We start from the raw sequence: 8,598 nt of genomic DNA, 5'->3' as shown, positions 1-8,598 counted from the left end.
AAAAAAAAAGGTTGGTGATTATCTTTCCAGTCCTCCCCCTAGGCATTTAAAACATGAAATTAGAGTTACTCAATACTACCTAATGAGATCACATTATCAGTATTAATGTAATATGCATCACTAAACATCATAAACATCTTTCCACGTCTCACAAGTCTAGATTTATTATGCAGCTTGATATAGTAGGAAAAGCATAGCTTTGATGTCAGAATTGAACTCAAATTCTGACTCCGCAAGTTATAGTTTCTATGGTCTCAAGTAATCCTTCAACAGCTGTCAATCACTTCATCTCTCAAATGAGTTTAATAATAACTATGCTACAAGAGAAGTGAGATAAGAGCTCACATATAGTCATTTATGTCCTAAGTATAGTGCTGGCATATAGTATGCAGTGAATGCTTTTACCTTTTTAAAACATTCTGTTCTAAACTTACATTTTTATTTGTAAATAAGAAATTAATCTGTGAAATTAATCTCGCAGGGGGAGCGAGGCGACGGTTGCCGGGAAGCGCGCGCCACCACCCTTCCCTCCCATTCTTCGTCCTCCCGTCGCGCACCACCCGTTTTTCCTCTTTCTCCGTTAATAACAGCTGGGTGGCTGGGGGAGGAGGGAAGGTGGGCCCGGCGGAGTCTGGGCGGGTGCCTCCCGCTCAGCCGCCAGCTGCCTTGAGAGTCGGAGGACAGAGGCGGTAGCAGCGGCCGCCCGAGAGGAGGCTGTGCCGAGGCTCCGGGCGCTGAGCGCGACAGCAGAGAGCACCAGCGACCCGTCGTGGCGCGCCAGAACCAAAACCAGCGGCAGCCGCACGGCCAACTGAGCCGCCCCTTTCTGCTGGAGCCAGCGAGGGGTGCGCGCAGCCGAGACCCCTTCCTCTCTGCGTCTCCTCGACCCCGCCCGCGTCAAACCGCCGGCCTCTCCCACCGCCCCGAGAAGGGGGCGCCGGGCGGCGGCCCTGTAACGCGCAGGGGCCTCTCTGGACCGGCCGCGGCGCCTGGGCCCTGCTCTCTAGCTCCCGCGCTGGCTCCTGCCCTCTCGGCTCTCCGGGAGCAGCGCGCGGCCCGACAGGGACCAGGGCGGACATGAGCGCCAAGCAGAGCGGCCCGCCAGTAGCCAACGGTCGCACGCGCGCGTACTGGGGCTCGGATCTACTTTCCAGTAGCAGCGGAGGGGCCAATGGGACCGCGGGCGGCGGGGGCGCTCTAACCGCCGCTGCGCGGAGGTTCCCGGCTCAGGTGCCCAGTGCGCACCAGCCCAGCGCTGCGGCCTGCGCCGCGGCGGCCCCAGGAGCCCCGCGCAGCCGCTGCCTCGGCGGGGCCGTGGGGAGCGTGGCGTCGGGGGCCTGTGTGGCGCAGTCCTCCTTCAGCATCCCGAACAGCAGCAGCGGCCCCTACGGCTGGCAGGGTTCGGTGCACAGCAACCTCGAAGACGGCGGCGGCGGCGGCGGCGGCCGCCGCCGGGAGCTCTGGGGGACCGCGCCGGGTGATTGGCGCCTCACCAGCTCACCTCTCGCCGCGCATGTTTGGAGGTACCGACCCCTCTCCGCGCGCCCGCGCTCGGTCCTCCCGCGGCTGCACGTGGGTCGTGGCCCCCTGCTATTTTTACCCTTCTTCTTTTCTCCTTCGCCCGGGGCGCCGGGGGCTGCTTCCCGGCCCAGCCCCCGCCGGTGTCCGTCCTGGGAAGAAACCCCCGGCACTTACTTTACTCCTGCGGTGCAGCTACCGCGTAGACGCTTGGTTTTGTTTTTAAACATCGTGAGCACCCTCACCTAGGCGGCTCCCTGATAGAGAAACTCTGTTTTCCAGAGAGATGACTGGAGCAAATGTTGTTTCACAACCAACCGACGAAACAGCCCTTGTGGTTGTGGCTTTTAGTACCAGGAAGTCAGGAGGAGACCCGTTGCTAAATGTAGTTCTATCTGGGGACTCAGTGGGGAACAGTTTTTAAAGGCCAAAAGTCGAAGGGTCTCAAATGAAGGCTGAGTTACCATCTTTGGACCGACCTTTAATATAAAGGTGTAATCCTTAAATCTGTGTCAGTAGTCTCACTTACTATGTCACTTTAATTGGAGGAAAGCGTTAATGAAAAGTTTGTTTTTAAACCCCACTAAACCGCTACTTAAGATCACAGTTAATGTCAGTCCTGCTTAATTTGGAAAGCATTTAAAAAATGGAAAAGTTTCCTAAGGAAGTAAAAATTTTGCAACCCTGCCTACAAGGTACAGTAATTGGCTAGGTTCTTTTGAAGAGCAGTGTTGGCTAGAGTTAAGGAAAAGTCAGTTGTGGAAAATGGACATTTTTAAATAGCAAAATGATGTGCTTTACTATAGAAACAGGAGGAAGGGTGCGTTGTCCTGGGAAAAGTGAATTCTACTTCTTCAGTTATGTTTTATGCTGATCTACTTTATTGCAAAACGCTAATAGTAAATGAATCAAGACCACATCCCCACCCCGATTTATGAAAGTAAATAGAAGTATAGAAGATAAGCATTCCCATATCATCGTATTGTGCATCCGATATTAGAAGAATTCGCAGCTGAGCGCAGATGAACAGCGAAAACAGCATCCCCTACATTTTTGTGCCTCTTTTACTCTTATATTTGTAAACGTAGGAACTTTGAGTGGAGACTTAGTAAAGTGGAATACGTAGTGATTTATTTGTTCTGATGTTCTGTACTATCAGCATACACACCAGCATAAATTAAAAATAAGAATGTCATGTTTAATTTTTCCCATCTTTTTAGTAACGCTTTGCACATTCAATATGGAATGACGCTTGACTTTTAATTAGCTACCTTGTTTTAAAGTAATTTTTGCTTCTTAAAAATATTCATCCCTCTTAAAATTGGGCCATTTTTAAAAGTCATTTGCTTTTGAGTAAAGGAACTCTTCTGGTGTCCTTAAAGTGATTTGATCACAGCTAACCTACCAGTTGAAGTTGCTGTAGTCCACATTGAAGAATATAAAAGGCAGTTTCTGAGAATTGGTAATTAGTGTGAGATTGAAGGGCAAACTGGTTTTTAATATTTATCTTTATCTTTTTAAAGTGAAAATTTGCATTTAGCAGTTATCAAAAGATGAATATTTAAGTTCGCTAAAGAAGGGTGAATAGGAAAAGCCTTGTCAAGTTAATAGTTAATATTTATTTAATACGCTGATTTTTAAAAATTCATTTTCTAAGAGTTGATAATTCCCTTTGAGAAGCATTATATTTCTATGGGTTTATTTTGTTAAGTAAATGCATTCCATTCAGAGCACAGGACAGTTGAGCCCCATGTTATTCCTAGTAAATGAGTAAGTCAAAATACCTAGTTGCTTAAAGTTGGAGATAAAGCATTTATCTTTTTTCTTATCTAAGTTCTAGGTTTGTGCACTCACTATAGTTCTTTTAGTGCTGTTGGGGTTGGGTGACTGGGACCTAGTAGTACAGTGACACTTTCTGAGGAACTTATAGCAGCCTTTCTCAACCGACTTTGTGGAGAGAATTGTGCTGTAGTGTGCAATGCATCCTACCTTTTAGCTCCAGTGCATTTAGGACAGTTTTAGTTATGTATCATTCTTGAAACAGTTGAGAAAACAGTCACTGAAATAATTTCCTGTGTTTGGTGATTCAGATGAGGAACCTCAGTTGAGAATTGCTGGAAAGGGATCAGAGAAATTACCTCTTCTTATTATATGAAAGGATCAGATGAAATTGCCACATCCTGAAATTTTTGTTGAGACAGGGAGATGGAATACATTTATGTAAAACCCCATCTTAGTGGCATGCCTTACTGAGATTTTTACCCATATTTTAGTGGATGGGTTATTAGGAAAATAATAGAGGCATGTTTCTCATCATCTTGAGATCTAGGGAGCTAGATGAAATTTAAAAAATTAGATTTGACTGTACTTCACATTTACTTAATTTTTTAGTATCTATTATAGCATTATTGTGTTTATTCAGTTACAAATTGTATAAATGGTTATATACAAATAACCCATCTGAAAATTGATAAAAGGATTATTTCAGAATTAATGGAAAGTTCATATTGTTTTTTGTAAAACTGTTGTTTTAATTGTTGTTTATGTTATTCACGTCTCCTAATAAGAAAATATGGTACCAATAAGATTCAAAATTACTCTCTTGTGAGCTGTCATGTAGTTTATAGAAAATGAAAAACAGTCCCCCCCCTTTTATTTTTAACACTTAAGAGTCTAGCAGGTGGAATTGTTAGTAGTTCCCTCACAATGAATTGCCACATTGAACGAGGAAGTTTTCTGTGTTGGTTTTATGTTTTGCTGTCTTTTGAACATCTATTTTGGCTATGTACGCTCTTATTCTCTCTAGAGACTGGAAGAAAAATGCCTAATCCAGATATTTCAGTTTGTAGAAATTTCAAAGAAATTTGAGTTGCCAGACATCAGAATATGATTATATTTATATAGGAGTTTTTAGGTGAAGTAAATCTTGTCTTTGTTATTCTTTTCAGACTGGGGAGTGTTAAAGTGAACAGACGCTTTCTCGACTACTGCTAGTATTGTCCATCACCTTTGTTTTAAAACAGGTCTTAAGGGTATTTCCTAATATTTAAAAATCTTGATAGTATCTTAGAGGGGTTTGTCTGGCTTTAATTTATACCTACGTTTTTTTCCCCACTGTCAAGTAGCTGTTGTTCATAAGAGCATAATATGAGTGGTAAAATAGCCTTTTAATGATGCGGCAAGGATGGGGTAGATGAATTGGGCTATAGAAATATACCAATAAATGGAGATTATTTCCAGAGAAATCGTGTGGACTTCTATAATGTGTCCTTGAGTCCGGAAGTGAAAATGTAAAATGACTTAATCTCAGACAACCAGTGGTGCGGGGTTGCTTTTGGCCTCCTGATTTTCTTGAGCTTTTTGGGTGTGGCTTGCTCTTGAGTAGTTCAGTAGTCTGATTGTCATTCAGGTGCCTTGTTACTTGTGAAACATGTTTTCTTATATTGAAGGAGTGCGGGTTATCTCTTAAAACTGAATATGTTGAAGAAGACCTGTATTTCTAGGAAGATTTCTCTTAATTTGTAAGGCAGATGTGAAGTTTTATGGTGTTAGGTTGTCTTCATCAATTAACCATTATTGAATTGGTCTCAGTTATCACTTCTTACCAATATCAAGTGCCAAAATGTTTGAATTTGGGATATTGTAATTAATCTATTTCGTATTCCTGAATGTTATTTTGTGCTATTGAAGGCTTTTACAGGCAGTGGCAGAAGAGGAATGTTTGCCTTTCTAAGAAAATTGAGCCTTCTAACCACAACCCCTGCCACTCCTGAAGTAACAAGAATTTTGGTGGTTATTGTTTCTCACTTGTAATTTCGTACCTTCGTATTATATGCTTTGCTGTGTTTAAGCGTGGCCTGTGTCATGGAAGTTTCTGCTTTGGGAATTTTTTGGAACTATTCTTGACTGCATGGTGGGGAGGATTGGTGAGTTGCACAGGGCATCATCACCTGATCTGAGAGCAGCATGACATAAGAACCTGGTATTTTGATGCTTTGCTGGCTGGTGCAGTGCCTGAGGGAGTAAGAGCCCTGTTGTTGTAAGATAGTGTCTTACTCCCTCAGGCACATCTCCAGCAAGTCCCTTGCTGTCCTCCAATTTGATTGCTTTGCCTGGTGACCAGTAAGTTCTGATTACCAAATATCGTTAATTAGATACCAACTTGTAAACTATTTATTATTGTTTGGGTTTGTAAGGAGAATTGCCCTAATGTTGCACGTATTGCATGTTCTAAGTATTATGTACAATTGGGTATATGGCAAATGTGTTAAAAGAGAGTGTAGGAACTGCTTTATGTAGCAAATTACTTTCTAAGTTTTACCTTTTGTAAATATTCTTAAGAACTATTGTTTATTTGAAATGTTAGTCTGTGTTTTAATTTTGCATGTACATGACATTTACTTGTTTAGAAATTGGACAAAACATAGGCCTTTTTGTGAACAAAGCGTTCAGAAATGCCTTAGGTTCCGATTTTATTCATTTTCTAAGCTGCTTATTCACAAATGACTACAAATTGAGCGGTTCTAAGCAACACATTTACTACCTCGCAATTTCTATGGGTCAAGAGGCTGGGCACAACTTAGCTATGTCCTTTGTAAGACTGCAGTCAAAATATTTTTGCCCTGGTCTGGGTTGTTATCTAGAGACTCAACTGGGGAAAGGTCTGCCCCCAGACTTCCTTGGGTTATTGGCTGAATTTATTTCTTTGTGTCTGTTAGGTTCAGAGCAGCTAGCTTCTGAACCTAAGTCAGCAAAGGAAGAGAGTCTGTCAAAGGTGAACTGGTGCTATGTTCTTACATAATCATGTACATGTAATCACATACAACCCATTGCCTTTGCTGTATTTCGTTGATTAGAAGCAAGTCATAGGTCCAGTTCACGTGCAAGGGGAGGGAATTATACAAAGGTTTAAACACCAGGAAGTGTAGGAATCAAGAATAGTCACATCAGTTCTGTCTGCCACATGGATTATAGACTTAAATTGACAGTTGAACATGTAACTTTTTTGTGAAACTCATTTTTTATTTACTTTTAAAAAGTTGTCCTAATGCATATGGTAAGTATAGTATTAATAAACATGAATCGAGCCCCTTTTAGGGGCTGCGCATTGTAGTTACTGAGGGTTCAAATATGGGGCTTCTTTATGCACTGCTCAACTCTCCACTGAATTTGAGAGATGGGTATATGTGATTATTATATGGTGCAACAAATTCTGTAATAGAACTGTTAGCAAAATGCTTAGTGAAGTATCTTTGTCTAGGCTAGTCAAAAAATGCTTCCCAGAGGAGGGTACATTTGAACTGTAGTTTGAAGGATTTAGAAGTTTTACGGAGAGAGGGCGCTGTAGACTATAGAGAAATCCACAGAAGCGTGGGTTTTGATAGGGCATACTGAAAAGTTAAATATGTCTGGATTGTAGGATGCAATGGTGAGAACCTGAAGCTAGAAAAATAGAAAGTGGAGCCAGTTGAAGGATTTTGTAGTGCTATAGGTTTGTTTTATCTCATGAAGTTTGAAAGCAGGGGGAGTATCATGATTAGGCCATTGGGCACAATTAACAATCGTAGTTTACATAGATGGCGACCTTCTCTAGCGGTGCAGACTTCAGGCTGAATGCAGCAACCCTGATCAGGATTCAGTTCTTAAAGAGGAGAGTGTGATTGCAGGAGGATAAGTTAGGATTCTTTTAGAATATAACTGATAGAAGATGCCTATGTTGAAAACATGGCATTGGTGAGGGAGAAGAAAAGTTAGATTTGATTGAGATTTCTAAGGTAGAACTGATAGAATTGAGAACCTGGGTACATAGTGATGTCTTTAACCAGTATTAAAGATGAAAAGAACAAGTTTTAGGAAATAATAGTGAGTTCCTTTTAGGCCTGTTAAATTTGAGTGGCTATAGGATTTCCATCTGGATAAAAGTATCCTTTAAGTGGTTGGAAACATGAGTCTCTAATTCAGGATATTACAAAAAATTGAGAAATCAATTTACAGGTTATAAATGAATCCAGAAAGTGGGTAAGATTCCTAAGAAATGAATATAAATTGACGAAGGACAAGGATGGAATCCAGAGAAGCAAGTATTTTAAGAGACAGTCAGAGGAAGAGGCCAGCAATTAGAATTCAACCACAGGGAAAGGAAGTTTTTTTAAACCTTTTTTTTTAATTATAAAAATAATACCTGTTCACTAGAGAAAAACTAACATACAAAAAAGCGGTGGCTCACGCCTGTAATCCCAGCACTTTGGGAGGCTGAGGTGGGCGGATCACAAGGTCAGGAGATCGAGACCATCCTGGCTAACACGGTGAAACTCCGTCTCTACTAAAAATACAAAAAATTAGCTGGGCGTGGTGGCAGGCGCCTGTAGTTCCATCTACTTGGGAGGCTGAGGCAGGAGAGTGAACCCAAGAGGCGGAGCTTGCAGTGAGCCAAGATCGCGCCTCTTCACTCTGGCCTAGGCAAAACAGTGAGACTCCATCTCAAAAAAAAAAAAAGCAAATTGCTGGTAATCTTACCACCAGAAATAACCAGAAAAAAAGTGTTAATATCTTTTACATATGTATTTGTTTTAGACACAAAGTTTGTTTGGAACATTCATCTTTATATTGTTTTGATTTTAACCTTTCTGATGTTCTCATACAAAGTTTAAAGCTACAAATTTTCCTCTAAGAATTGCTTTACCTGAATCCCACTGATTTTGAAGTGTTCTTGTTAACATTCAGTGAAAAATGCATTTTAATTTCCCATATTCACCTATTTTATGTATAAAGTTTGGCAGGTATGGGCAAATGTGTATAGATGTGTAAGCACTACCACAATCATAATACAGAAAATTTCCATCACCCCCACAAGTTCCCTGTGCCCTTTTGCAATCTACCTCCTTCCCCAAACATGGCCTCAGGCAACTACTGTGCTTTCTGCACTATAGTTTTGCTTTTTCTAGGATTTCATATTATGTAGTCTTTTCATTTTTGGCTTCTTTACCATAGCATGTTTTTGATACTCATATCTGAACTGTAGTTCCTACAACTCCTGTTGTGGTTCAGTAGTTCCTTCCTTTTCGTTGCTAAATAATATTT

At 41.6% G+C, this 8,598-nt stretch overlaps 1 pseudogene; it reads left to right on the top strand.

Annotated features, from left to right (window-relative positions):
* Positions 1-671: 671 nt before the first annotated feature.
* On the top strand, positions 672-1,783 carry LOC113221270 (annotated as a pseudogene).
* Positions 1,784-8,598: the final 6,815 nt, after the last annotated feature.

This window comes from Piliocolobus tephrosceles, unplaced genomic scaffold (genome assembly GCF_002776525.5).
Source record: "Piliocolobus tephrosceles isolate RC106 unplaced genomic scaffold, ASM277652v3 unscaffolded_22672, whole genome shotgun sequence".
Lineage (NCBI taxonomy): Eukaryota > Metazoa > Chordata > Mammalia > Primates > Cercopithecidae > Piliocolobus > Piliocolobus tephrosceles.
Note: the sequence above shows the minus strand (reverse complement) of the source record. Positions and strands in the feature narration are given on the sequence as shown.